The sequence below is a fragment of the Mus musculus genome, chromosome 2 (assembly GCF_000001635.26).
Source record: "Mus musculus strain C57BL/6J chromosome 2, GRCm38.p6 C57BL/6J".
Taxonomy (NCBI): domain Eukaryota; kingdom Metazoa; phylum Chordata; class Mammalia; order Rodentia; family Muridae; genus Mus; species Mus musculus.
This window is the reverse complement of record NC_000068.7, coordinates 160,279,045-160,306,222: the sequence shown is the minus strand read 5'-3', so window position 1 is coordinate 160,306,222 and position 27,178 is coordinate 160,279,045. Positions and strand designations below refer to the sequence as shown.

Below are 27,178 nucleotides of genomic sequence, written 5' to 3'. Positions count from 1 at the left end.
TCTGGGAGGTATAAGACTGACCATGAGCCTGGAGAACAAGCTAGTAAGCAGTGGTGCTCCATGGCCTCTGCTTCACTTCTGGATACCAGCTTTCTGCCTTTAGTTCTTTCCCTGATCCCCCTTTATGGTGGACTGTGACCTGGGAAACAGAAGGCAAGTAACCCTTTCCTCTCAGCTTGCTTCTGGTCATGGTGTTCACAGTAATGGAAGCCATCACCTGTTTAAATGGTCTCATCACTAAATGCACAGAGACACACACATATTATTAGTAGTTTTTAAGGGTGATTTTCCATCTTTCATAGAAATCCCACAGTCAGCATTTAATTTGTTGCTGGTTAGGGCTGTTGAGCCAGAAGTGGGTGAATAGAGTCAGGTGGCTGGATATTTTCTGGATCTTAGTTAGACTTGGTGATAACAAAGATATGATAACCAGGATTGAAGGAAGACTTTGGAGCTCTGACATCACTACTGCTGAATATTTCTCACCTGGGAACAGAATCCCTCATTTCTGGATAGACTTTGTATTGTAGACACATTGACCATTTATTTCCGAAACAACCACAGAGTGAAGAGATGGTTTATAGAGTGGGAAGGGTATAATTGCCAACTACACATTATTAGGCTATTAATATCTAGAATTAGAAAGAACTTCAGAAATTAAACACCAAAAACTTAAAGTGATCCAACCAGTCAGTGGGTTAGTGAACTGAGCAGGTAGCTCTCAAAGGAAGGAATTCAAATGACCAACAAATATTTAAAAATGCTCAACATCTTTAGCCATGAAAAAATTCAAATAAGAACTGCGTTGTGACTCAGTATCACACTTCAGAATGGCAATCTTCAAGAAAAATAATGACAACTAATGCAAGCAAGGATGTGGGTAGAGAGGGACTTTTATGCAGATGAGAATGTCATTGGTATAGCCCCTATGCAAGTTAGCATGGGGCTTCTTACAAAACCAAAAATAGAACCACTATGACCCAGCTGTTTCACCCCTGGCTGTGCACCCAGAGGACTTTTAGTCAATAAAACAGAGATACTTGCTCATCCTTAGCTCTTACTGCGCCATTCAAGTAGATGTAGAGCCATCCCAGAGGTCCACAGATGAACGAATATCAAATATGTGATGTGTATATACAGTGGAATTTTATTTAGTCAGGTATATAGCAGAAATACAGGATTTACACGGTAGTGGGTAGAATTGAAAATGATGGTGAAGTGAGAAGGGCAGAGATAGAAAAACAAATGTATGTTTTCCTTTCAGATACAGAAATGATTCTTTTTTTTTTTTTTTTTTTTTTTTTGAGACAGGGTTTCTCTGTATAGCCCTGGCTGTCCTGGAACTCACTTTGTAGACCAGGGTGGCCTCGAACTCAGAAATCTGCCTGTCTCTGCTTCCCGAGTGCTGGGATTAAAGGCGTGCTTAAAATTATATATATCTGCATTTGTAAGTGTGTGTGTAGATCATGAGAGGGGAAGGGCGAATCTTAAATGCGGGAGGGAAAGAAAAGGTGGTCGAATTTATTTTATAAAGAGGTAGAAGGTAGGTCTGTTAAGATGAGGGTGAAGAACTTGCTGAGGGGAGCATGGCGCAGGGGGACTGGAAGAGGAGTGAGCAAAGACAGGGTGTGATGATACAGAAAATGCCACAATAAAAGCCCACTGTTCTGTACACAAATCCAGAACATCAATAAGAAAAGAATAATTGGCCCAGAGGAGTCTACCTAGGGAATCGTGGAGGAAGGGTGCCTATGGCAAGAAAGGAAAAGCGGATCACTGTCCATATGCTTGTGGTGGTTGGTTCTGACGTCCAGTTGAGTGGATTTAGAATCATCCAGGTGAGACACCACTAGGCTTTCCTATGAGTGTGTTTTCCACAGAGGTTTAACTGAGGAGGGGCAACTCACCCAGGAAGCAGATGTCACCATCCCATGGGCTGGGGCCTCACAGACTGAATAAAAGCAAAATTAGAATGGAGCCAGTCCAGTACCAGCATTGGCTTCTGTCTGCTTCCTGAGTGGGGACATAGTGGGAGCGGCTGCCTCAGGCTCCCACTTCCACATTTCCTGCCGTGATGGATTGCATCATCCCAACCACATAAACCCTTCTTTCCTTAAGTTGTCTTTGTGAGAGATTTTGCTTCAGCAATGAAAAAAAAAATAAATTCAATGCCTACTAGGTGCTGGTCATTTCTGTGGTGCCACCAGGAAAACAAAACCTCAAGATGGACAGACTGGCATACTGTAAGGCAGGTGTATAATCTGTGAAGTGCTCATTCTGAAAGCTTCTCAAAATTTTAGAGATCTGGAACTTTTTATTATAAAAAATTGATTTTACGTGTGTGTGTGTGTGTGTGTGTGTATTAATTTACACATTCAACAGTCTGGAACTTACATTTTTCAAAGTGATTCTGAATTTTATTAGTCAGAACAAGCACTGTTGCCCCTCCAAACTGAAGACTATTGTTACAGTGTATTTTATATGTGTAATAGTTAAGGCAAGATGACATCATGCAATGATTAATATACTGTGCTATGTCATGGAAGATGTTTGAATTTTATGGTAAAGCACCCATGGGAGTAAAGGAAGATGAAACAAAACTTAACTATTTAGAAGGGAATAAGTTCTTTTTCCAATGGATATTGAAATGAAATAAAATTAAAATTCTACCTTCTATCAACTCCCAAATTAAATTATAAATACATTAAATAGTTAATTTTTAAACACACAAGCACTTCTTGCCTTAGGCAGTTATGATATGTAGAAGTTTTACTTAACACAGTATGGTAAAAAGTTAAAATTGTATTAAAACCCCAGAATAATGTATGATAAATATTTAACTGATTTTCAGATGCTGGCAGACATTCTAAGAGCAGTAGGGGAAAAAAAAACCCTAAAGGATAAGAAAAACATATCTGGTACTAAAAAGGGGGAATTTCTATGTCTTCAAAAATGTTACCAGCAACAGTAAAATAGAAATGTCAGAACTGGAAAAATTATAATAAATATGACAGAAGGTTTGTTATCCTGAATAGATACCAGATCTTTTAAGTCAATGATAGAAAAGAAAGCAAAGAGAAGTGGCTTGAGGGCTCTCACATATACATCCAGTTGAAAGGTGAGGGCAGTAAGTTCATCTAAATGTCACGCCTCATTACTGAAATCTTTACATCAATAACAAAAGGTACGATTTTGTTTTTATGTTTACAAAGTTTAAAAAGTGCCAACCAGGGGGCTGGAGAGAAGGCTCAGTGGTTAGGAGCACTGGATGCTCTTTCAGAGGTCCTGAGTTCAATTCCCAGGTGGCTCACAACCATCTGTAATGGGATCTGATGCCCTCTTCTGGTGTGTACTCATACATAAATACATTTAAAAATATTTTTAAAAAAGAAAAGAAAAAAGAAGAACAAAATCCCCCCCAAAACACCAGCCAAATCTTTTCGGGGATAGTTTTGTTAAATTTGGATTCTTTGGAATTGGGGAGGTGGCTCGGCATCTTGCTGCCTGAGAATGAGCTGAGCTAGGATCTCCAACACCCACATAAAAGCCAGATTGTTGCTGTATGCCGGACATACCTGTGCTGGGGAGATGGAGATGGACAGATCTGGGGCTTCCTGGCCAACCAGTGTAGATGAAAGAGTAAGATCTAGGTTCTGTGAGAGACCTTTCTCAAAGATTTGGAAAGTAATAGAGGATGTATCTTTTTTGGAGAAAGGCTGATTTTTTTGATTGTCTGATGATTTTTATTTGAACAACAGAGAAAGACACCTGATGTTGACCTCTGGCTTCCATATTCCGGGAAAACACACACACACACACACACACACACACACACACACACACACACACACACACACACACACACCAGTGGAATGAGTGTATTTATTTCTGTGGATTGGCTGGGTCTTACAGTAGCTATGCATTAAAATTTTTGAGGAGCTTTGACGCCATTTTCCATCTCCACCTGTGCGGTATGAGTGTTCCAGCTTCCCTGAAGCTCAGCACAGACTTTCACTGCTTCCTGCTTGTTGATAACTAGGCTGTCCTTGTGGTGTCAAGAGGCAGCTTCGTGTGGTTTTGATTTGCATTTCTTTGATGACTAATGCTGTTCCAGATCTCTTCGTGTGTTTATTGGCCACTTGTCTATCTTCCTTGGAGAAAGGCTTATTTTGATGCTTGTTGATTTTTTAATTGTGTTATATAGTCAGTTTATTGTCAGGCGGTAAGACACAATTGCAAGTCCTAGTGTAAGGCCCTTTTCAGACGCATTCTCTGCAAATGCTTTCTTCCGTTTTCTGATTGTCTTTGCACTTTCTTGATAGGATCCTTCTAAGAATACAGGTTTCCAATTTTGGTGAGGAAAATTTATCTTTTCTTTTGTCATTGGGGTTTTAAATGTGAATTCTAAGATGTCATTAGCAGGTAGCAGGTAGCAGGCAATGAAGATTTACCTATAGTTTTTTTTGTAGTTTTAATCCTTGTATTTAAGTATCAGACCTATATTAAATTAAGGGTCTCCCTATATTCTTTCCCACATGGCTATACAGTTATCCTAGCATTTTGTTCAAAAGATGATTCTGAATCCATTGAGCTACCCATTGTTTGGTCACAGGTATGGGTTTAGTTCTCCAGTCTTCATCCTGTTGGTTCAATGTCTGTTCTCCCAACATACACTGTCTTGATTAGTATTATTTTGTAGCTGGCACTGACATTGAGAAGTACGAGTTTAACCTTTTTCAAGGTCTGATTTGGTTGTCGGACCATTGAGATTACATGTGAGTTTTACAAACAGTTCTCATAGAGATATCGTTGAATTTGTAAGTCATCCTCTCAACCACGTTGTTACCTCTCCACGCACAAACAAGAGCCATTTCCTTCAACTTCTGTCTTCTTTTCTTTCTTTGAACATCTTAGAGGTTTTCAGAGTCTAAGGTTTGTACTTCTTCTGTTTGACTTATTCCTAAGCATTTTGCAATTGCCTTAATGCTTTAGATTCTTCCACAGAAGTGGATAGAAGTAGACTTTTATATATCAGACTTGTATCCTGCCACCTTGTTAAGTAACTACTTTGTTTTAAGTTTTATTTTTAGTAGCCTCTTGGGCATTTTCTGTGTTGAAGATCATGCCATCTAACAACAGAGATAGTTCTGTTTCTTTCTAAGATGAAGACCGTCCTTGCCTTGGACCTCTAGGGCAGTGATTGGCAACGGTGAGGACCATCCTTGTGGTCCAGATCTCAGGGAACAGGGACTGGTCCTCTCCACTGAGCAGTACATTCGCTTTGGGATGTTATATTGAGACACATTCTTCTAGCCTTACTTTTTCTTTTTTCAACTCATGAAGGTATGTTGAATTCAGTAAAAAACTTTTTTCCTGTATCTATTGAGGCTTTATGACCATTGGGACTCTATGTCTTTTATTCTATTATGTTTCTTTTTAGGCTATGGATTCTTACATTAGCTGACATTCAGGTGTGATTAGTATGGTTCTGTATGTGTTAAGATATGTTTGGAGATGAATTTGAACTCACCCTGTGGCTGCGGTGTGCCTCTTTCGGATGAAGAATCCCCATCTTGGTCTCTAACTGCTCTTCCCTGGTTCCCTTTTCGGGGCCCACACAGTTCTTTCCATCAGTCAAGTCCAAACTCACACCTCCAGTCAGGTAGACGTGTTTCAGGTTAATTAGGGGCCTCAGTCAATTTAGTTCATGGGCTGTAATTACAAGCACCTAAGACCTGCAATTTCTGTTTTAATTAAAATAAACAGTGTGGAGGGGCTGACATCACATCAGGGCAACTGGTGTGCAAGGCTGGGTAATTACACTAAAACAGAGCTTCTTGCTGTGGTGTAGTCTATTGGGATCCATGGTGGAGCACTGGGCATGGCTGTCCTGGCGAATGCTAATTACCTCGCTGCCAGTCACAGCTCTAACCAGAAAGGTTGGTTAGTGGTGGTGATGACATTAGAACACGCTCCTTTCAAGTTAGAACTGAGCTATGACCCGTGGGGCATGGGTGTATTTACATACAAGATGTCCATTTAAATGTATTTAACTGTGACAAACCTCCATGCACAAACGCAATGATAGGAAACAATTCTTATTTTTCACTGTTGGTTTTAGGACTCCTTTTGGGGAGGGTGTTACCCATGCATAGGAAAATAATAGTTAATTTGGAAAAGGTAACACACATTCTGACTGGTCATCCTTAGAAATAACAGAATGTGGGGCTGGGGTGGAGCAGAGCCAAGGAAGTGGAGGAGGGAGGGGAAAGAAGCCAAGAGTGGAGTGGGAGGTTCAAGCGTGAGGAATGGGCGCCATTGACATGTGACGAGTTGGCCAAGTGTTAGAACAACACACTTAATGCATAGTTTAAAACTGTTTGCTTTGCTGTCAACAGCCCCCACACCCTGGCCTTGAAAACTGTCAGTTATTAACAATCACTCACGTTCCTTGATCAGTTTTTCTTGTATGTGGGTTGCTAATCCAGGCAGGGTTTAATTCTATATTTGAGTTAGGCAGGTAGGATATCACAGAGAAGTGAAACACTGATCATCGAGAGCAGGGATCTAGATACGGTCCCAGACTGTATGTTCCCGGGACCTTTTTAGACATCTGGAGCCAGGAGGGGGCTCACCATAGGACAGGAGCGTCAGCCCATATTTGTGTAGGAAAATAAATCTTGCTATGGTACTCAGCTGCTTGGAACCTTCCACCAACTTCCCACTGTTTCTAGAGTAAAGAATATACTCATTGTATATATTGTATAATATATTGCAATTGGCTGAAATAAAACTCCAGAGCTCTCTGCTCCTAGTCCCCCAAATCTGGAAATATCACTTATATTTCTCTTTCAGAAAGAGAGATAGTCTTTGTAACTATGGTTAAGAATTTTAAGATGGCAGACTATTCTGGATTATCTGGGTCAGCGTTAAATACCATCACATACCTTTGTGGGGGGATATGCTACCACACTGAGAGAAAGCAGGCAGAAAGGGAGAAGCCATGCGGCATGTAGGCAGAGGTTAGAGATACACAACAGGGCAGAGGGGATAGCACCACCCCCTTCAAGTCCAAGGAGGCAAAGAATGGAGCTTCTTCTAGGGCTCATGGAGGAGTTTGGCTCAGCCAACACCATGCTGTTGGCCTAGTGATGCTGGCTATGGAATTTTGTCTCTGGACTCAAGAGAACTTAAGTTTCTGTAGTTTGAGAAACTAACACAGACAATTTCATTAGGTCTTCAGGACAGGCCACTGTTCAGTGTATCTTTATCTCCCACCCAATACTTGGCATGCTTCTGGTCTCTTCTAGTCTGTGGAAGTGCAGCCAGCTAGTATCTAGACAAGGAAACTGAACACACAGGGCAGCCATGGCTCCTTGAGCTGAGCTAAGCTGGTCTCCCAGGAAGTATTCTCCTTGGCACTATTTCAGGCTGGGACACTGCCCTCAGGCAGAGGTGCCCTGGCTAAGGCAGGGCAAAGCAGGTTTGGTCCCAGGTCTTACCTGTGACCTTGCCAGCTACCTTCTTGGACAGACTGAAATACAAAGGCTTTTCTGAAGACTGTAACTTTACCTTCAATGCACATGTGCCCTGTGAGCTTTTATGTTTAACCTTTCTAAACTGCAGTTTCCTAGTCTATAAAGTGGGACACATGAAAGGGACTTTCAAAGGCCGTCTATGTTTTTGACACGTAATTTTGTAGTTCTCCTTCTGTGTTGGAAGCTAACCTCCTGCCATTGTACCTAATGCATTTACTTAGGGAATTGAGAGGAATCAAATGGGACCCCAAGCCAAGCCTTCCCCTTGCTTACCCACATGGTTGGAGCTTTCCTTTTCTTGGGAGCTGCATCTGTCTCATTCACACATTTACATTTCTAAGAGGAGCGTCTAATGGAGGCAGATTTGGATCTGTAGTAGGCCACTGGGTAGGACTCAGGCTTAGATACAACCCAAAGATTCCATGTATGCCATGATGGACGGACCCATAGCTGGGAGGTAGCCTCATCTTTGCAGAAAGTAGGATTTCTCAGTAAGATAGTAGAGAGATATATGACGGGTGAGCTCTGGATGCCTTACCTGGGACCACAGTGCCTACCTGGGCCTCCCAAGGGAGAAAGTAGTTACAAGTTTTACTGGACCTGTTCCCTTGCAAATGCATGCTCACACATGTGCAAGTTTGTCTTGGTGTTCTCACATTTATACACACAGAGACATACTCTTACTTAACATTGCTATTGGTGCTGTGTTCATATTTGTATGTTCTCTTCTGTAATTGAGTGGTTAGAAAAAATAACTAAGAAACACAGGCTCAGGGATATGAAATTCCCTCCACAAAGCCACACAGCTTTCATGTGGCAAACTTAAGCCTCAAGTCCAAGACTGACATATCTCCACTGAATTAGGCTTTCTACACATGCACATGGGTACACATGCACACACACATGCACCTATACATGAATACATGCCACAAACATGCACACAAGTACATATACATGAACACACACACACACTTTACTAATTAGTTTAAGTAAGAATCACAGCGAGATTCCAATTTCATTATAATCAGAGATGCCAGTTAAAACCTATTTCTGCCACATTTTAATGATGTGATGTGGAGTGGTCACTTCCTTTATTAGTCCCCAGTATCCTCATCTGTTCCATGGAGAAAACAGAGCTTTATTTCATAGGTTTATAGTGAGAAATAAATGAGCTAAGGAATTAAGGCTCAGTGTACATTTTGCCACATAGTAGGTGTTCAATATGCCTTGTTCTTCTTCTAAAGAATGTCTTAGCGTTGCTAGAAGCATCCACGATGTCTTCAGTTGGGAGTTTGCAGAGAAATTGCTTCAGATGTGATTTAAGAGGAAAGGCAATAATCCACTCAATTATTCCAGTTACTCTGGAAGAGCAACTAAGCCCAGGACAGGGGCCACCCTGGCTCTGTAGTCTCCTCCAACTCTGCTCCTTGGTGATATTTTCTACCTCACTGCTCCAACCCATTTGTCTGTGCCCAGATCACTTTCTTCCATTGGTGTCTGGGCAGGCCGGGGCTCTTGGCACAAGGTAGGGCATCCTTCCAGAGCCAGGGACAAAAAGGCTAGTCCTTGATCCTCTCATCCCAGAGACCAGCACAAGCTGCTACAAGCTCACTGAAGACAGGAGACAGCAGCACCCCAGACGCTCTTGTGGTTTGTCTGGCTGAACATCTCCCCTGCCTGGGTTGGGCTGTCTGTTCTCTGGGACCGCCTCTGGACCTGAGGACCAAGGATTTGCCAGGTTGAATATCTTGTTCCCCCAAGTCCACCTCATGTTCTACCCCTCCCACTCCAGAGTCAAGCCCCAGTGGCAAGTCCCTTTTACATGCCTGGCCAGAGAGAGATTTCTCATAACCCCACCTCATTGTGTCATTCTATAGATTAAGTGAGAGAATGCATGAAACATCCTCATTTTGGCACCTGATTGGTGCCCCGTAAATGTAGTAGTAATTGTTGTCATTGTTATTACTGTCGTCGTCGTCATCATCATTATCATCATTATTGGCTCCACAAGACAGGCTGGGATCAGAACCAGTCACTAACTGGGTTACATCAGGTAGGTATCATCTCTATGCCTCAGTTTCCTGTTCTGCCCACCACTGGTTACTCTTTTTGAGGTCTCCTCTCTTCAGCTTCAAAGTCTCAAAAGACCACTTTCTCTGCATGTGTTGAACAACTGTCATGGCCGCCTTCACTGTGGGAAATAGACAAGTGGGCCTCGGTGTCGTCATCAGAAGATGTAAGAATTTGTCCTTGGTGCAATTAAAGTTTAAAAAACGATTGCCATGCTTGGTGCCATGTCCACAGTACCACAGCTGGTCAAGCCCTGGACTCTGGGATGTGCGGAGCAAGGGGCTGAAAGGAGAGAGCTCTGGGTCAAACATGTGGGAGCAAAATGAACTCTTGGTCCTCTTGTGTCTTGGTCCACAAAACTCAGCCATTCACAATAGGTCTTTGCTTTCTTTGAACTTCTGGGTTTTACCCTTTGTCTTTTTTATCGGCCATTCTGCATCAAATCAATTTATGTATTTATTCTTAATTTTTGAATAGCATCTTTCTATACAGCTAAAGCTGTCCTTAACCTCTCGGTTCTTTTGCTGGCTGCTCCAGAATGAGGGGATTTTTTTGATGTGTACAACCATGCCTGGCTCCCTCAAGTCATCTTATTATTATATTTTTGTAGTATGTATGTATGTATCTCTCTCAATCATCTACCATCCATCTTTTGGAGTGTATGTGTGCTGTGGCACTTGCATGCTGTGGTGTGTGAATGAAGGCCATATAATAACATACGGTATTTGGGTCTCTCCTACCATTTGGGTGGTGGGATGGAACTCAGATCACCAGGCCTGGAGGTATCTTTATACACTGAGCAATTTCTCCTGTCCTTAATTTTTCTTTTAAAGGCTGTCAGTTTCCAAAGTTCCAGTCTTTGATATCTATTATTTTCCTGAAGGAGTGTCTTCTATTTGCAAAGCATATTTTTTTCTCTTTTTAAAAATGTTGAGATTATAATTTAATTACATTTCTCCCTTTTCCATCCAATACTTCCTTCCCACTCTCCTTTAAACTCATGTCCTCATTTTATTTTTATTCTATTGTTATTACACACACACACACACACACACACACACACACACACACACACACACACACACACACTGTGCATATCTATTCCTACATATAACCTGGTGATTCTCTATAATGCTTCCTGTATGTGTGTTTTTATGGCTGATTGTCTGGTACTGGACAACCTGTTGGGGCATGCTTCCTTGGGGAAGGCCACCTCTCTCATTCCCAGCCTGCATTGGTTGTCTACAGTTCTTTGTGTAGGATTGAGGCCTTGAGGGCTTCTCACCATTCCGTTTGGCACATTCCCTGGTGACAGCCTTGTTCAGTTCACTGCAAAGCTTTTGCACTGCTATATCTAGCTCGCTGCTGGTCCAGTGACTGGACCCTTGTTTTTTCTCTTAGACTTTGGATGTAAGTATCTAACTACTGAGGCTTTGTCTTTGGATGTGCCAGAGGAAATTCCAGCTCTATGTTCTCCACCCTGAATCATCATTTTCTCTCTTCCATGACTCAGCCATAGCATCACCATCCACCAAGGTGTATCATCCTATTCTCCTATACTACATTCCCACCTTCCTTCCTGCCTTCCCTCCCTGTGTCCATCCATCCGTCCATCCATCTGTATGTCCCCTTCCCTCTCAAGTATTTTCACCATTTACTCAGTGTCTGCTATATATTAATTATTGCATTAGTCTTCAGACCACTGGGCAGTTACATTTTCTCATCATAACCCCCAAATGTCTAAGAATTGCACTACCCGGTTTCTTGGTTGCAAATGATCCAGTGTTTAGCTAGAAAAAAAAAGACATTTAGCAAAATATATTGCATGTGCCCCAGAATAAATGGATGAGATGGAGAAACTGGCCTGAGGCCAAGCTTCTAAGAACATCCTGAACTACCTGTGGTTCTGATTTCTTGGTGAAGCTGCTGTTCCTGAAGCTGCCCCTGAATATTGATGCCAGATACCAGCTCTATTGCAAAGCTTTGCTGAGACCTGTTCCACCATGGCAGCTCAGGGTTGGCAATATAACTCAGAAGCCATGCCCTTTTGCAGCTGGAAGCCTTGATAGCTTTCTACCCACCAACACCATGTGATATCCAAGGAGGTAGTTTTTCTCATTAGGCCCTTCCCAGCTGGTCTGTCTGAGTCTGGAAAGGTGGACACAGCATGTTGGTGAGGGACCTGGGGAACAATTCGAGCTCTGATCTCTACAGCAGAGACTGGATGGAACTCAGTCTGGCACACTTTGCCCAGATTTCAAAATACTACTAACAAAGTGATGAACAGCTACAGGGAAAAGGATTGATTCATAGTTTAGATCCTAACATACATCTTTCATCATTACCTGTTCACCTCACCCTGTTCTGTGCCTAGGCCAATCCTCCTCCTGGTTGCTGCAGCATCTCATCTAAAGCACATCTCTGACATTAGCTGCATGGTATCCATCCTGGCACCCGCTGGTCCTAGGGCTTCAAACACCTAACATGCCCTTAGTAATCCTCTATAGGTTTTTAGTTTCTTTAGCTACCATACTATCTTCCCTTTCCAATTTTCAAGAAGAAATAAGAACAAAAGAGCCATTGGATGGTAATTTCCCAGTGAATTGTTGAGAAGGACATGGGATCACTTTTCATGGACTTAACATAGAGTCTGAGCAGAGGCAAGGTAGAATCTATTGCCTGGAGGCTCATACTGGGTATATCTTAGCTTGGGACAATTGAAGTGATGGGTTTGTAAGTATTTCTTTCAGTGGACTAAAAAGCTCACCAGTAAGACTTGCATCTCTGGGCTCAAGTACTTTGTGATTCCTTTGAATGGTAATTTTTTTCAGAAAGGCCTCCCATGTCTGAGACTTGGGGTTTGCCTCTAATTCTACTCCTCTCTGCCTCTCTTCCACTTCTTTCTTTTTAAAAAAGATTTATTTTAACTTTTAAATGATGTGTTTGCATGTATGTGTCTGTGAATGGATGTGTGCATGTGAGTCACAGAGGCCAGAAGGTGCTGTCCGAGCTTCCAGAGCTCGAGGCAGTCCACATGGGTGCTGGAGACCAACCTGAGTCCTCTGTAAGAACAGCAAGCATTCTGTTCTTGTGGCCAAGGCATCTCTCCAACCCTTTCCTTCTACTTAGTTTGCAGACACAGTCCTTGACCCCACCCTTCACTCTGCCTCACTCCCTTAGGCTGATGTAGTTGGCCTTGACAGAACCAGGAGGACAGCCAGCCAGGAAGAACAAACAGGTGAGGACAGGGATTAGGGTAGAGCTCCTCGCCCAGTGAGCATGGGCCACCCATCCTCTGCAGAACACGGTAAATAATTGTCTCAGGACCAAAGTCATGATTACAGGGTGTGAGCTCACGCTCTGGAATTGCAGAGTCAGAGGAGGGACATTTCCCAAGAAAACCTCTCCTATGGATCAAAAGCAGAGAATTAGAAGTAGTCCTACGCAAACCTTACATCAGGACAGGAGTTACTGCTCGCTGGTCGAAAAGGATAGGGACAGACCCTAATCAAGCCAGGTTCTCTATCTAGACTTCTCCCCAACCAGCTTTACCCAATCTTTGAACCACAATGAAGAGTACAGAAACCTTAGTTCTGTCCCCGATGGAGGGGGCTTTATATGGTACCCTGGGTTACGTGTGCTCTACAATGTTCATATAGTTTATCCTTCAGTTTGTGTGTACTCTTTCCCCCACAATGTATGAGCTTCTTTCTCCAACCAAGCTTCTGCCTCAATGTCCCAGTCTATCCCTTTGATGGCCTGAGACTTTGTTGAAATTTTCCCTATCTAGCAGGGAATCCCAGCACTTCCTGAACCCACGGCTGTGCTATCTATCTTTCAAGTTAGAAGCATCTGGCATGCCAGATACTTTGGCACTTCGAGGTGAGATTTAAGTACCACCTTTGCCAATAACAGTCTGTGAAACCTTATCAACACTAGCTACTTATTAAGTGAGAATTGCCGGAGTGCACACAGAGGGCTTCCTCTGTGCCCTGGAGGCAGATGTGCATCCGTGGAGGTTACCTGAGTTTGAATCTGGGATTGTTTATCAGTGTTGGAGCTATGGCCACATTATCCCACGTACTCCCATGAGCCTGTTTTTTTTTTTTTTTTCTCTCTGAAATCCAGATGTTAGTGGACATCTATCAGTGGGCTGCTGAGAGGATCAGATGAGATGATACAGACAAAAGGCTCAGCAGTTTCCAGAACACAGTGATAGCAGTAAAACTAATAGCTTTTATTATTTGTTTTATAAAGCAGCCACTTTATTAACAATAAAAGTTTAAGTGTTAGGGGTAACTATATTCAATGTTAGCAGACCAATCTAACGACTACACTCCCATTAACCAATTAACTACCACTATCAACATCGAAACATTTTACCTCCCGTAGCTTCTGGTGTGGCTTCATAACCCACACCATCTATATCTCTTATTTTTAGCCTCAGGGAGTTACTTGTCTACTAACTATCACTCTAGACTAAATCCATTCTCTTTATGGCATGAATGAATATTTTATTACTTTTTCTTGTGGATTATGGATTGTACCACGGCTTATATCTATTGATCAGTTGGTAAAGATTTCAGTTGTTTTCAGCTTTAAGAGCACTGTAAGATTGCTGTAAGCATTCACAGATATCTCTGGAAGGGCATCTTTCATTTTTTTCAGATAAATATCTAGAAGTGAGATTTTCTGTATCAAATTTCTTTATATATATTGGTATATACTACTTATATTTTTATATGTAAGTTCCACGGAGTATACTTAAGTTTATAGGAAACCACCAGACTATTTCCCAGAGTGATTACAGTATTTTATATTCTACCAGCAACTCATGAGTGCTTAAACTGGTCTCCTGTCTCTGCTAACACCTGTCTTTTAATTTTACCATCTTAGCTGGCAAACCATGCAATTTTATTTTGTTTCTAACTCGAATTCCTAATGAATAATAATCTGTTATATACCTGTGGACCATTAGTGTATCTTCTTTTGAGAATGTTTTTCATAAAAAAAAAAGTCAAAATGTTTCTTTACTACTGAGTTGTAAGAGTTCTTTGATATCATGGGCACAAGCCCTACTTCAGACATAGGTGTTTATGAATGTTTTCCTAGGATGTATCCTGTATTTAAAAAACAATATTTCATTTACTATTTGTATATTTACTGTATGTATATCATTTTGTGTGTGTGCGTGTGTATGTGTGCGTTGTGGAGTATGGTCATGTGTGTGCCAGCAAGCTGATGTAGAAAGCAGTTTTTCTTGTTGAACCTTGTCTTTGGTTCTATAGGTTTTTGGGTTCTTTCTTTCTTTCTTTCTTTCTTTCTTTCTTTCTTTCTTTCTTTCTTTCTTTCTTTTTGGATAATGGTCACTTTCAAAGAGAGTGCATCTTTAGTTCTGGAGACATCTATGATCTGATTTTATGAAATGGATAATGTTTAGCCATGGTGTAAGAATGTCTACTGTAGTATCATAAAGATCAGTTTCTTATGAATCTATAGCTTCACCCTTTAAAGTTAGACATTTCTTGTATTAATATTTTTAGGGTGCTATATATATGTGTATATATATATATGTATATATATATATATATATCTTGCTCTTTATTATTGTGGATGGTGGTGTTGTTGTGTGACTGGTGTGTTGAATAAGCTTGTACCTGTTCAGTAGTTGCTGAGGACTTGCGCTGTGCCCAGTTTGGGGTTCCTACGGTGTGGTTGGAGCATTCATATGTGTCTTTGGATGGATAGCTTTCACAATTCCTTGGAACTGTAACAAAGGTTGAAATTCTCCTTCTATTTATTGGCTTTTTGCCTATGTCATCCAAGCACCCTACTGTCATGTATAGCAAAGACCATCCTTGGCTTATCTTTCTAAAACCAGGTGCTCATCTGAGTGAGTCTATTTTCTTGCCCTATTTCTCTTATCATTGATCTAGATAGCTACCCTGTACTAGCATGATGCCAGCCGAGCCTCTATCACTTCAAATCCAGAAATCAGGAAATGTGAGTTCCCACGGCACTCTTCTATGGTAAAATGGTGTGGCATATTCTAGGTCTTTTGCATCTTTACATATCTTTATATACATTTTAGAATTAGATTGTCAATTTTTTGTAAAAAAAAAAAACACATCTGGATTTTGATTGGGATCACATTGAAATTACAAGTCAGTTAGTTAGGGGTAAATTCTATTTATTTCTTCTACCAGCCATTAACCACATTTTCTTAAATTTTCATCTAAGCATTTCATAGTTTGAAATATCTTCTTTATAGGGAATGAGATAGTGTGTGTGTGGGTAATGTAGCTCAGCCATGGAATGCTTGGTCAGCAAGGGAAGAGGCCCTGGGTTTTGCTGAGTCCCCAACACTGAAAACAAGAATTAACAAAACCCCCTCAAAACAGAGCCAGATGTGAAGAAGAGCAGCACCGGCAAGATGGCTTACTGGTAAAGGTGTCTGCCACCAAACTGATGACCCCAGGACCCACGTGGTTGAAGGAGAAAAATGACTCCTGCAAGTTGTTTTCTGACCTCCACCCATGTGCTGCAGCCAGCATACAGCCCATAACCCATATGAAAAAGTAAGCAAGCAAGCAAACGAACAAACAAAAACCCAAATATATAAATAAATGTTCTTTAAGAGAGAAAGCAAGCAAATTAACTAATTAATTAATTAAACATGAGAGAGAGAGAGAGAGAGAGAGAGAGAGATGTAGTGAGATTTTCAATTTCTATTTCCAGTAGCATGTTGCTTGAGTATGGTGTAGAGAAGCACAGTTGATTTCTGCATTTTTATCTTGTGTCGGTTCTGTCCACAGTTCGGCAGATTCCGTAGAATCTTCTGTTTCTTCATTGATGACATGGGGACAATGTGACGGCACTTAAATCAGAGGTCATCTAAAAGGTTTTTCCTGGTTCCTGGTATGTATTAAGTGAGCTCAACAAATAACCATTGCCGTCTTTACTGTAGGCAAAAGGCATCGGTGTTGTGGGAAGAGTGGGTGGGATTTGTCTCCACAGAGAGTAACCAGAGAGGTGAAGGATGGGACTTCTAAGAAGGGGGAAGGCATGCTTTGTTCTTGAGTTGAGTGTGGATTGTGTCATTGTGTCCATCTTGTGAGAAACAAGGAGCTGTGCACTTGTGATATCTGCTTTTTATTGTTCTAATTTTTACAACAATAAAAACACATGCCACAAAAGGACTAAGTCAACATTCATTGAAAGTGCTACCTTACTGGTCCTGGTACATTCTTCATGTGAACCATTCCATTAATTCTGTGAACTAGCTGCTGCTATCTCCCCCATCTTATAGAAGATTATGTTGTCACTCCAAGAGATATAGAACCACTGTCTGAGTTCACAGAGTAAGAGAGCTGTGATGGCGACTGCCCCTTTTTATTCTTGTGCACTTAGTCAACTTTGCACAGTCTGGTGTTTGCCTGGGAAGCATGTGAAATTCTCATGTTCAGGTCCCCAGTGCATGTTGAGGAATTTCATCTTCCCAAGGTTGGGATGGGGCTAGCCTGGATAGAATCAGCTTGTTTGTGAGCGGAAGGGGCTCAGAGAAGGGCCAGAGAGGGCATGAGAAGGCCCAGCTGGGCCAGCTATTTCCTCACTGCCATCCTCCTTGCTCAGAGCGGAGCACACCCCACACAAACATTGTATAATTACCTCGTCCAGCCTCGTGAGCAGGGCATGGATGTGGAGACGTTTATTTTTCATTAAAAGATCCTGATGAGCTTGTAGGAGGTGGAGCTCGGGAGACTGGGGGAGTAGCCTCACAAAAATGCTAAGTGCGTCAGCCTTACCAGCCCCCAAAGCATGTCTCCAGTAATCTCTGCCACACATCTGAGCCTTCGCTGACTTCATCTAAAACTGATATTCTCACCAACCTTACCAGGGCTTTAGGGATGGCTGCCTGAGACAGTAGGAGAAGGGAGTGAATGGGAGCAGGAGACCCGGATGTAAATCCCTAGACACTTCAGGGCTTCACACACATGCTCCGGTCCCTGATTCAGGATATGGAAAGTAAGCATGTACTTGCTACCCTTTAGGGCTGTTCTTTGGTGCAAGATTTGTTGAAGCCCAAGAACAGTGAGAGCCCGAAGAACAATGTGCTGTTCATTGAAACAGTTTGCCTTTCTCTTATCCCATGTCTACAAGACACACATCGCTTAGCACAAGGTCTCACCGTTCCTAATGCTGTGACCCTTTAATATAGTTCCTCATATTGTGGTGACCCCCAGCAATAAAATTATTTTGTTACTATTTTATAACTATAATTTTGCTACTATTTATGAATCATAAAGTAAATATCTGATGTGGAACCCCAAAGGGGTCTCGCCTTCCTGCCTTCCCGTCCCCTTGGGTTGAGAACCACTGACTTAGGAAGTGTCACTGGACTCTCAAGTGCAGCACTTCCTCCTAGAAGTCTCCCCTACACAGCTGCACAAACCCATACCTCATCTTCATGTCCTTTCAATATGTTAGGAAACAGAGCTAAGTGATGCTTGGGACCACTTAGTGGGAGGGAACTTTTCTCTCTGAAATGGTAGTTGTTAGGTCTCTTCCCCTCTCCTCCTCCCCATCATCTGGTCTCTCTGAGATGAAGTCAGAATTGTGCTAGAAGCCACACCGGGTGAAGGGTTTCTGCTGGCAATTGGGATCTTTCTATCACTTCCTTGTTTAATGAAAGCCAGGGCAGCTCTAAGTGTCTGGGCTTGTGTTTTCAAGGGCCACGTTGACCTGGCAGATCTGATGAAGCTATATCTCTAAGCTTATAATTGTGAGAACAGAGTGCCAGGTGGAAGCCAATCCCAGGCTCTACCTCTAACTTCCTGATCTTTTTCTAGGTAACACAGGTGGAAGTTGGCTGAGTTTACACACAGACCTCCTTCTGGTTCTTGTGCTGGGGACTGAACCAATGTCCTTATGTGTGCCAGGAAAACACACCATCACTTAACTACACCCCTCTCCCTGCCATGCTCTTCTTAATATTCCTATTAGGGAAGGGAGCCTTGAGTACTCCCAAGCAGAGAGTGAAGTTATTAGACTTAAGTATCACAAAGATAATTCTCTGGCATCTATGAAGGGGAAGACCTGAAGCAAGGTAAAACCATAGGCAGGGATTCTAGGAATAGGGACATCAGTGACATGATGACATGGGCAGGAATGTTAGGAGCAGGGATGTCAGGGAGGGGACAGTGAAGACGATTCCCCATGGACAATTATTTTCAGGGGAAGGAATCCTAAAAAGCTAGTCTCTAGGGAGAAACTATGTATAAGATCATTCTGCATCCTATAGTCACAGTCATTGGATGACCCCAAGGAAGCTTTTCAGGACAAACAGAGGTCCTGTTAGCCCTCGGTGAATATGGTGGAACTAGTCTGTGAATCCTAGAAACGGTGATGGCATCAGTGTACCTTCTCATGGTTTTTCAGGACCCTGTCTCATCCCAGGAACTTTTTTTTAATGAGCCGGATCAGTGGCAGCCTCATTATCTTAAAAAATTCTGCTTGAGGTGTCCAGTTGCATTGGCAGGGAGATTCTGAAAATGTTCTGAAAACGTAAGATATCTTAATCAAATCCAGAAATTATGCTCATGCCAATGAAACCTACTGGTTAGACTATTGACCTTGTACAATGTTTTTTTCAATGTTTGGTTTCAGTTTCTCTGTTTGAAACTGTGGAAGGTAGAAATGAATCTAAGGCTCTTATACTCTGATCTCCAAGCTCTGAGACTCTGTATTCTTCCCCATTCACTGAGATGGACTTGAATGGATGGCCCTTATGACAAGTGTCTTGGCGATGTTCCACTGAAGGTGAATGACGCATTCTTGAAGTCAGTTTTCTGCCCACCCAATGGTTGGGTTCATCTTTGTTGATTCAATAGGGCCTCCCATGTTGGGCTCCAGGGAAATCTGATATTTTTCAAATTCAATGAGAATGAGTGCTGTGCTTTTAGTCATTGTAGAAGGAGAGAAAAAAAAAAGGGAATCAGGGTGTGGGTGAATAGTTGACTATGAAAACTTGGCGAAGGAACTGGGTGTGGTTTCCAGTTCTTGGAAGATAGACTTCATCCCTGGGTGTCTCTTGGTTTTCATTCTGTAACTATTCATTGAATTTTAGTTTCCTAGATTTTCCGTCTCCTTCCACAATCTTCTCAGTGTGCTACATGGCCCTGTCTAGGGCAAACTAAACTCCTGACTTTTAAAGTGCTCCCCATCTTCTGGGAACTCCTAAATTCTTCAGTTCTTTCAGGTTAGCAAGTCCTAGCTTGATCTGATCTTCTTTCTTGCAAAACTTGCTGCTCCTTCCCAGTTCCTGGATTCAGGAATGACAGCATTATCTACCCAGTCACCATGGGCAGGATCTGGGAATTATTCTGGGCTCCTCCCTGATCCCAACCTCTACCTACTTCTACCTCAACATCCTATTTGGCCTCAAAGTGTGCCTAGCATCAACCATGTTTTTTTTTTTTCCCACTAACTCTTGATTTAGATTTCATGTCTAGTTTTCTTTATCTCCTACTGGATAATTAAAAATAACTTCCCCTTATCTGTTTCTCATCTGTCAATCTCCTCTTCCAGTTTGAATTTCTCTCTGGTGTGTGTGTGTGTGTGTGTGTGCATCCGTGTGTGTATGCATGCACACATACATGAGTACAGGTCAGCAGAGACCAATGGTGTTGGATCCCCCTAAATCTGGAGTTACAGGGGTTATGAACCCCTCAGTGTGGGTTCTTAGAATCAAACGCGGGTTCTCAGCAAGAATCTGCAAGTGTGTATACCAGCACATGCTCTCATCTGCTGTGTAATCTCTCAGTCCTTACCAGTGACTAAAACAGACCCTAAATCCAGACATGAAGGTATTACCTGAGATTGGAAGTCTTATAAAGTTCAAATTCTCCAGCTTACCGCTCAGCTCATGAAATCTAGCATTGCTTTTGTGCTTAGGCTCTTATTCTGGGCTTCCATGAATATGGACTTTTTTTTTTTTTTTTTGGTCATAGGCTATGATGTGATGTTTCTTGGATGTACCTTCTTTAGTGCCTTTCTCTCATTCTCCCTGTGGCTTGGTTTGTCCAAATCCTTAATACTTTCCTGCTTGACTCAGTTGACCTATGAGCTCCTTTGGCTTTACCCTTCTGCCCGTCCTTTGTGCAGTCCTGGCTGCTGGCACTGAGTGACCACTTCATTACTGGCTCCTCATTGAAGCATTAGATGTCCTCCAATATCCTTCAGCAATGGCTAAGGCTGTTACCAGGGCTGTTAAGTTGCCCCATGGGCCCTTGACATGAATATTTTTGTCTTTGGTGTTTTATGTTATGCATGCTTCTTGACTGATCTAAGCCATACATCTAAGGGGTTAACGTTCTTGTGTGAGTGGAGTCCCTCCTTGCTATTATCATGATTCCCTGAAGCAAAAGTTGATAATATGGTCAAAAGTGAAAGAAATCACATTCTAGAACCGTACTGATTATGGCAGAAATGGTTCTAGGCATGACTGGAAGATGGACTTTTACTGCATGTAGTTTATACTGTCTTAAGTGATAGTTTGATGGAAAGTGATAGAAAAAGAATCATCATTTACATTTTTGAACTCATTTTTTTGGGTAAGGCTTGTATTTGTGGTGCTTATCTAGGATGCTCAGAGAGAACCACTGAGTGACTGGGGGCCAGCATTCATAGACGACAGGTGATCCAGCTCCACAAGAACGATGCACGAGAATTCAAAAAAGCTGACAGGGAACTGGATAGGCAGGGAGATGCACTCTTCCCAAATGAGCAGACTCCAAAATACTTCAGTATGAGAATTGGCCCACACGATTAAAGAGACTGAGGTGGCTGCTGTCTGCAAGCTGGAGGCCTGGAGAAAGCCTGATATAAAAACCTAGAGACCTAAGTTAGGTCTGAAGACCAGGGGGCTGAGAGTGTAAATCCCAGTTTAAGCATAAGCGGAATCTGACAGCCATGGGAATCGAGTAGGCGCGGTGAATTTTTGTTTCCTTGGCCTTTTTTCTCTCTTCACACCCTCCAAAGGATTGGGTGATAGCCACATCCATTGGGAAAACCACCTAGGAATCCCACAGAATGGTTCCTGGACATAATGAGAGGAAATGGTGCCAGGATACTAGGAAGGTACTTTGTGTGTACTGACTGGACAGTGAACTAGCATGGCCTTACTGCTTCTTGATCCATTGATGAATTACTCCCCCTTCACATGGGCTCGAGGGCTTTGTACCGTATTTTAAAATTAAGTTGATTATTTGACAGGATTCCATCAACACAATCTTCTCAGGTTCCCATATATTCTAGGAACAAGTCTTCTCTGGAGCATATGTTTATAGCTGTTTTGCAGTGCTTCTTGGATCTCCAAAGACAGTATTGCTCAGGCTATAGAGAGCATATTGTATCTTGGACTACATACAATAAGCCCTTCCAAATGTTTCTCTGTTTGCCTGTCTGTCTGTCTGTCTGTCTTTTTTTTTATAGACTATGGGAAAAAAAACAGAGTCAAACAAACAAACAAACAAACAAAAAAACCAGACAAAACTCTATGTTCTACAAAGGAAAAAAATGCATAAATGAAATGTAATGAAAACATCCCCCCATATTGCTGTTACAAAACAATCCAGTGTTACAGCTCTATGACAGTAGGGTTGCCCTAGTTCTAGAGATGAAATCCATACTGTTGGTGGGAGATATAGGTAAGAATCAAAATCCTGTGACTTTGGCCCCCACATCTGTGTTCCTTACATTGTATAATCTCGATGTGAATTAGTCAGAAGTCAGTGTAACTCTGCAGCATCTCCGATGAGCGTGTGCTCAACAAGCAAGCATTAAGAACATGTGTACATTCAAACACTTGGGGAGTTGATCCATGCTAAAGAAGAACTGTGTGAGAGAGACTAACCTCATGAGGAGAGGTGGCTTTGAAAAAAACCACTGAAAATAAAAATGAGGGTATGCGTGCTTGTATGTTTGTGCATGTATATGAGTGTATTTGTATAAGTGTGTGTACATGTGTGTTGGGGAGTGTGTACATGCTTGAGTGTGGATGTGGAAGCCAGAGGTATTGTTTTTCAGGAACTGCCTACTTGTTTTGTTGAGACAGGATCTCTCATTGGCCTGGGACTCTCCAAGCACGCTAGGCTTGCTGGGCAGCGAATCCCAGATGTCTGTCTGTCTCTGACTCCCCAGTGCCAGGATTATAAGTGTGTTTACTACCATTGTTCTACTACAACCTGCCCTTCTTGTGTTCTGGGGATCAAACTCAGGTGCTCATGCTTGTACAGCAAACCCTTCACTGACAGAATCATCTCTCTAGGCCCCCAAATGAGGGCTTTATTGTGCTATTTGGAGATAAACAGTGGGGGAGTTTGGAGACTCCTCAGTAGATGGCTTCATGGTATAAAGTTGACAGTTATTGTAGAGAACAACAAAGTTGCCCAATTTTTCAAGGGGGAAGGCCTTTAATCTGGAAAGATCGAAACAGAAGATACGTGCAGTAGAAAGGCAGAAGGCACGCCCCAGTGATCTTAATTAATTCAAGTCCTTATCCTACATGAGTTATAGCCCAGGGTCCTGAAGGGACTTGTACAAGTCTTTGCAGAATCTGTCAGTTTTATTTGAAACTAGACTGGGAGGGAGATGGTGGACGCCAAAGAACTGGGGATAGGCTCATCTTATCTTGATTTTCAAACCAGGGGTTCTAGAAATTATGGGCTCAAGGCCAGTCTCTGGCATTGAAGTAGAAGTAGTTGTTTGAATAATGTAGGGTCACAAGCATCTAGAATGATGGGGATTAGTTTAGAAGCATGATAGGTGTACTAAGGATGAGTAATTAAAAAAAAATCATCCCTCCTCTTTAAAAATAACCCCTTAGAATAGTGCATGGGAATTTGGCAGTACATAGCATCTCCCTACCATTTTTGCTAATTTGCAGGGGTGGGGATGGGGAGCAGCACGAATTCTCTCCTTTATAACTTTTGGAAAACTATGTGTCCTTTTTCCACTACAAAACTGAAAATAGTACACTTTTCCTGCGTCTCTTGCAAACAGGACATTGGCAGGCATTCCAGGCACAGTCAATCAAAGGCTTGAGGTGGGTTCACACATTGCAAAGGATTTGCAATCATGACTTGAGGTTAGTTCACACATTGCAAAGGAGTACAGAACATGAGTGAAGAAGCAACTTCACTGAGTTGTTGAGAGTGGTGCCGACTCCGATATTCCAGAGTCTTGTATTCATGACTGTCAAGCTGGAATAGACTGAAGAGTTGTCTTTCAAAGATACTCACAGCCTGAAGTGTGTGAAGATGTCACACTGGGACACACAACAGAGGAGAATTACCGTGGCAGAATTAGGCTGCTAGCCAGCTGTCGTTATGCTGGGTGGGACTAGACGAACCTGCATTTTAGTAAGCAGATAAGAGAAGCAGGACACAGAAGTGACTGGGGTGGTGGTGGTGGATATGATGGTAGAATCATGGTTTAAGAGCAGTTACATTACTGACTTTGAGGATAATAAAGGTGCCATGAGCTGAGGAATGTGCATGGCATCTAATAGTCACATAGAGCTGGGCGACACATTCTCCATGAGCTCCTCCAGAAGGAGCCTGGCACTGCTGACACCTTGGTTTTAGCTCTGTGAAGTCAGTGCTGAGAGTGAGTTACAGCCAGAGTAGACCAAGTGTCCAGCATGTTCCAGGATCTGGATTCAACCCTCAGCATTGATAAGGATTGAAACATAATGTGCTGAATAATAAGAATTCAACAGTATTTTTGTGGACTTTTTGTTTCATTTGGGTTTGGTTTGGCATCTTTCGTCTTATTGATCTTATGCTTGTTTGTCTGTATTTTTAGTTCTTTGAGTTTCTTACATATATATTTTTGATTTTGTTTCTTTTCGGTTTTTTTTGAGAGGGGGAGAAAGGGAATATAAACGTTGGGTAGGGACTAAGGAAGGAGGTGGGAAGGACCTGGAAGAAATTGGAAGAGGAGGAAAAAAATGATCAAAATACTTTGCATGACTTTTTTCAATAAAAAAGAAAAAATATTTATTGAATGCTTGGTCTATAGAACTGTAAAATAATGCATTTATATTTTTGAAGCTACTAAGCCTGTTATAATAACAATAGGAAATGGATACACGGTCCATGTGCTAAGTGGGATATTCCAATCATTGCATGGATTAATAGTTTTCAAACCACACTAGGGAGGGACCTGGAAGGCCAGTCGGGTATCTCAGCAGTCACCAAAAAGAGAAAGCAGGATTCTCTCACATCACCATTCTCTCACATCACCATTGACCCATCTTATGATGCAAGATCTGAAGAAAAGTATCTAAAAGGCATTGCTGTTATCATAAACAAAGTTATTAAACATTATAATAGGAAATAATATCTATTGAATACTTATATGTGCCAGACATTATGCCTAGCAGTTTATTTAGTCATTCTAATAGCATCAAGTAGGAAAACTGAGGCTAAGAGAATTTAAGCGGTCTAGCCAATTACACAGCAGAGATGATATATTTCCTTAGGCTGTTGGTCCTAGAGCCTGTACTCTTCTTGGACCAGGCCATCATAAAGAACTAGGATTAAGAAGCAACCATATATTGAGAATTTGAAGACATTTGGGAAGGAGGCAAAACCCTACATTTAGATATAAACTCCAAATTGTATAAAAGTATAAATATTTTCAGGGAATTGATCAGATTATTTATTGGCTTGTTGCAAAGGGGTATTGTCACTGAGTGGAAGATTACCATGTGTTGGGTGTGTTACAAAGCTAAGGTTCTAGGGCCCTGGGACAAGGAGGCTCTTCATTTGACAGAATAGATGCTTTGTAATTGGAACAGTTGAGAGAAGACCTAGTTTTGGTGCAGAGGTTGATTTAAGACTCTTTGAGGATATAAGATTATTCTTTTCAAAATATTCATATGCATGTGTATACACCTTTAAATGTATACATATGTGTGCATCACACCAGGGAGTAAGGGTATCCCCGTGGTCTGAAACCCACCAGTTAAGCTAGGCTAGTTAGCAAAATCAAGGGCTCCTCTGTCTTCACCTCCCTAGAAATGGAATTACAAGCACACATTTCTGCATCTGCAGTTTTATTTTGATTCTAAGGGTCCAGTTCAGGTCCTCATGCTTGTGAGGCAAACAGTTTACCAGCTGAACTATCTCTCACTTCTAGATATACATACACGTCTAAGACTATGGGTTATTGAACACAACATCAACTACTTTGAAGCATTAGTGGTTAACTTTGAGCAACCAACACTAAATTTCCTGGAATCACTTGGCAGAGGAACACTTTGACTGAAAGATTTAGTTCCCTTGTGGGAGTGATTTAGTTTTACGCTAGAGGAAATGGGATCCATAGCAACCATCTAAGCAACAGTCTTGTAAGAACAGGTTTTTGAATATTTCAAAGGAGACTGCATTGGAGCAGAGCTAGCCTTTGTTGAAAGATCCAAGTGCGAGAGATATTGATAGGTTAGAGCAGCAGAGAGAAGCAAAAAACTGGAGTGGGAGAAGAGGTTGGAATCCAGGACTACACCCAGCTAAGGGCTGGGAGGGTGGGACAGTCCGTAAGGGGAGGTGCTGGTGCCTCCAGGCTGTAGGAACATCGGGGCACAAGAAGGTCCACGGGGAAGCACATCTGGGGAGGAGCTCTGTGGGAAGTGGGTCATACTCTTGGATGACTCCACAGGTGGCTTAGTCAGAAGTGGGTCAGGAGCTGGAGGTCAGATATCAAGACAGGCGGAGCCTTGTAATCTCCACCCACCTGTGACTTAGAGACCAGATGAAGACAGATGCAAGCCAGGTAATGGCATGAGCATGGTCTCTGAAAAGGTTATGAGCTTTTTAAGTGTGCTAGGGATAGGAGAGAGGCAAAGAATGGGAAGGGTGGCGAAGGAGAGAAAGAGAAGAAGAGGGAAAGATGAAACCTATTTATGAATCCCAACAGGAGATCTAACACTGCTACCACCCAATTCTAGCTACTTGATGATTCCATATTCACCAGATGCAAGTGGAAAAGGTCAATTCTGGGAGATTATCTCTCTTCCCAGTAAGGATTCATAAGTCTCTGTCTCCCACCTACTGCCCAACCTATTTATTCTATCTTATTAGTACTATAGTTCTTTTCCACAGAGGAGGTTGTCTGAGTCCCATTTTATTATCTGGACAATGAGGTAAATAGAAATGATCATTGGTTTGCAGACAGACAATGCATATGAAGTCCTTGGTTCAAAGTAAGCACTTAATAGAAGTTCTTATCAAAGGAGGTGATGCTAAACCACACAACAGTGAGTCAGGTAGGACCAGAAAGTACTGAACAGTCCTTCTAAAGCCTGGCCAGATTTTGTGGGGAAGGAGGGATGGAGAAGAGGGAGGAATATACAGCAGGATGAATGGAAAAGTGAAGGGAATTAGTTAATAGGGGACTGGATGATCTTTCGGGATATGACAATCCAGAGGGTACACAATAGCCTACGTCCATGTTTCTTAGATGTACATACTCATGATTTTACTCAGTCTCTGAGTTCTACCAACAAG

General features: G+C 42.0%; 1 non-coding gene across 1 annotated transcript in view; it reads left to right on the top strand.

The window, feature by feature from the left end:
* The window catches only part of Gm46773, a 100,960-nt gene that overhangs the window by 55,071 nt on the left and 18,711 nt on the right, over positions 1 to 27,178 (top strand). The window contains exon 3 of the transcript XR_001783531.2: positions 16,424 to 16,526. This is a non-coding gene — a transcript (predicted gene, 46773). The remainder of the gene's footprint in view (positions 1 to 16,423; positions 16,527 to 27,178) is intronic.